This window comes from Nicotiana tomentosiformis, chromosome 8 (genome assembly GCF_000390325.3).
Source record: "Nicotiana tomentosiformis chromosome 8, ASM39032v3, whole genome shotgun sequence".
In the NCBI taxonomy this organism is placed as follows: Eukaryota; Viridiplantae; Streptophyta; class Magnoliopsida; order Solanales; family Solanaceae; genus Nicotiana; species Nicotiana tomentosiformis.
The window spans coordinates 69,890,292-69,893,698 of NC_090819.1; the positions used below are offsets into that span (position 1 = coordinate 69,890,292).

The window sequence follows — 3,407 nt, forward strand, 5'->3', positions numbered from 1 at the left end:
TTTATTTTCTTGTTTGTTGCTGTGCATTTCTTTGCTTCTGAATATATAGCCATGCTTCTATATTTGGATCAATCTTCATTCTTTACACTTAAATTTGTGGTTGCAAATGTCTTCTTATCTGTAATGCCAGCATTTGTTTAAGTTCATATATATTGTGAGCCGGGGCGAAGCCAGCATTCTGGCTACGGGTTTGGCGAACTCAGTAGTTTTGATTCAAACCTTATATTTGTCTTGAAAAATTCATTAACTAGTTATATTTTGGCGAAGTGAGGGCAACGATAATAAAAATAATTTATATTTTGAGAAAAAATAAGCACCAATGTCTACCTTTTATATTTTGAGAAAAAATAAGCACCAATGTCTACCTACATTATTCGTTTAATAATCAATTGAACGAGTGCACTTTCTGTTGATATAAATTCTGTAGTGTATATAAACTTGTAAAAAAATTGTGCTTGTGAACTTTAACGTTATTGGATAGTTGTTTATCTTTACAGGAAATATGAATAAAATGATGGCTTGTAACCGGATGATGGTATTGGAGCAGATTTGTGGGTTTCTTCTAATACTATTTATGACATTAATAGATTGTAAAACATACCCCCCATCCGTGGAAGAAGGTTGTTACTGCGATTGCATTTATTACTGGGTTAATTCAAGAGAAGATGTTCCTACATCGGCAGTAGGACAAATGTGTAGAGATGGACTGATTCCAGATTTTCATTGTGACCTTAAAGATGAGTATGATAGGGCCCTTGATAAAACACCCTTTTTAGAGTTTCCGGACTGTGCTCCCGAGTTGTAACGCAGTTTTACATCTTTATTATATTCTTATCAAAATAACTTTATCATTGTAATAATATTGTTCATGTGATAAAAATAAATGCAACGCAAAGTACTGAAAGCTTTAATCGTCGTTCTAATTGATCCTCTAATTTTATAGCTTTTAATCTACTATTAATAGAGGACGCACTTATTCCTAAGCGAGAATATAAGAGTTTTCAAAGCGTTTTATCATGTTCCCGGAGTACTCCACGATTTTAATACTAGAGGGAAGATGCCCGAGCAAATGTTATTAAGATGCATAAATCATGATCAAGAGTTCTTTATGCAATACTGGTATAATATGACTCTTTCTTTACAATATCTGCAAAATGTGGTGTTGTATCATACGACTTTTTCTCTACAGTATGTATAAAAATAATACACAAAAGTGGTGCCTTTCCAGCAATCAATCCAGAGCCTCATTTACAACATTTTTTCAGCTTGCCTCTTGTTCTACCACAAGGTTGTATCATTACTGATATCTGATATAAAACCTTTGATGATAGAGAAGGAATTCTCTAAGCACGGGCCCGACGTTGTATTGCAATATATACAAGTTTTAAGTAGCATTTTTAATGCATAAAAATAGAAATTCTCCTCAGCTGAATGCAGGAGAACCAAAGAAAGCGGACTCCGCGCAGAAAGCAAAATAGCACCGAATATACTGATTGAAACTCGACGGTCCACATTGCACAATGCTATTACTAATCTTACATCCTCCAAGGGGACCAAGAACCAAGAATATATTATCTCTTCACGCCTGCAGAGATTAAGAAATTATTTTGAAAACAGTTACATCGAGTTTATTACTAAAAGCAAGCACAATAGAGTGCCACTAGGCAATATGTACAATGTTTAACAAATAGATTCCAGTTTATATAGTGAGGCTCTAAACTACTCATAGATCCTATTTAAATATCGAACAACGCCTTGTTCAGATGAAGATGTAGCAGAATGCAATGGAGGAGGACATAGCCCCTCAAAAATGTTTATGAAGGGGATGCGATGATAGAGATCTGAAGCCAACTTTGGCTGGTTAATCCGATGAGTTCATCGACAATATAGTCCTAATTAGGGGTGTACATATGTCGGGTTGGTTCGGATTTTACAATTACCAAACCAAACAAATTGTATCGGTTTTTAAATCTATAGGCCAAACCAAACCAACAAAAGTCGAGTTTTTCAATATCGGATTTTCTCGGGTTTTTCGGGAGGTTTTTTCGATAAACTTGTGCTCCAAATATTTCTATAGTCTTAAATACAATTTTATCAATAACAACCATGTTTTTATTTTTTAGCATTGACCCCAACTATGCTAGTCAATAGTTTGTATGGTTCCACTTTATAAAGGTCTCTACTTTATAAATTATTTTCCACTTTACACCAAAATACTAATAAAAGCTTAAAGCAATTGACCTGTCCAACTTCAATTGAACCTTAGATAAATAATTAGAAAGAGCAAGTTAGAGTATCATGGACAAATCAATTGCTTTAAGTATTGTAAAAAGTCTAATTTCTTCAACTATCAAATCAACCAAACCTTTGAGAAATAATGTAATACAAAAGCTTCTTAATCGATTAAAAATCATGCACCAACTTTCTTTTAATTAATTACCTTAAAGTAGTAAAGATTTCAAAAATAATCATGAAGTAAATTGTAGTTAACTATCCCTCTAATCAATCCTCAAAGGTGAGTCTGCATATTCCGAAAGAAAAGAAATAATTAACATATTTAATATTAAATAATATAAAAAAATAACTATACTCATTAACAATTGAATATAAATTATTACCTTCTTCAACTTGCTCAATTTTCTGGACTTCCTCTAACATGTCTTCAAACTTATATTCCTTGGAAATACATCAATGTAAGAAATTATGTAAGAAATACATCACTCTTAATTTTACATAGTCCATATTATTTAACCAAATGATTCGAAATATAAGTAAAAAAGTTTCAATATCTTTTTAAGTAACAGTCAATTACTCATGTTAATCATCTAAGAGAAACAAAATAAACAAATGAATTCGATAATAGGGAGGAATACAACAGATTTACAAAAAAACTCGCTAATCGAAAAAAGAAAAATATTAGTTAATTGAGAAAAAGCAAGGCGTATGTATGCAGCTAAAAGATAACATGTAAAATGAGAAAGGGAAGAGCCTTACCAATGAGAGCAAAAGAGAGTTGATATGGTTTGAGCTAATTGGGGGTTTTGGAATGGAACTATAGGGTTTCTTGCTTTTGGAGAAGAGGCAAATAAATTGTTTAAGTGTTTTAGAACAGCTTTAGGACTAGTCTAGTTTTGCTTTAAGACTAGGTTTGGTTTGGGCTCAATTATTCTTTTATGGGCCAGACAAAAACAAACATTTACATGAGCTATAAAACTAACTTAAAATATTATGCTAAATATAGAAATTATAAAAAAGATTAAGAAATATTTATAACTTACATTCTAATAAATATTTTTATCTATCTAATATATAAAATATGTATACATGTAAAGTCGGGTTGGTTTGGTTTCGATTTGAATTTTTTTAGTTAATACCAAACCAACCCTATTATGGTCGGGTTTTATTTT

General features: G+C 31.7%; 1 long non-coding RNA gene across 1 annotated transcript; it reads right to left on the reverse strand.

The window, feature by feature from the left end:
• Window positions 1–1,148: 1,148 nt before the first annotated feature.
• Window positions 1,149–3,123, reverse strand: LOC104096196 (uncharacterized). Its single transcript, XR_686261.2, has 3 exons — window positions 2,995–3,123; window positions 2,619–2,676; window positions 1,149–1,585 (listed from the first exon to the last, which is right to left on the reverse strand). It is a non-coding gene; the product is annotated as an uncharacterized lncRNA (long non-coding RNA).
• Between the last annotated feature and the right edge of the window lie 284 nt (window positions 3,124–3,407).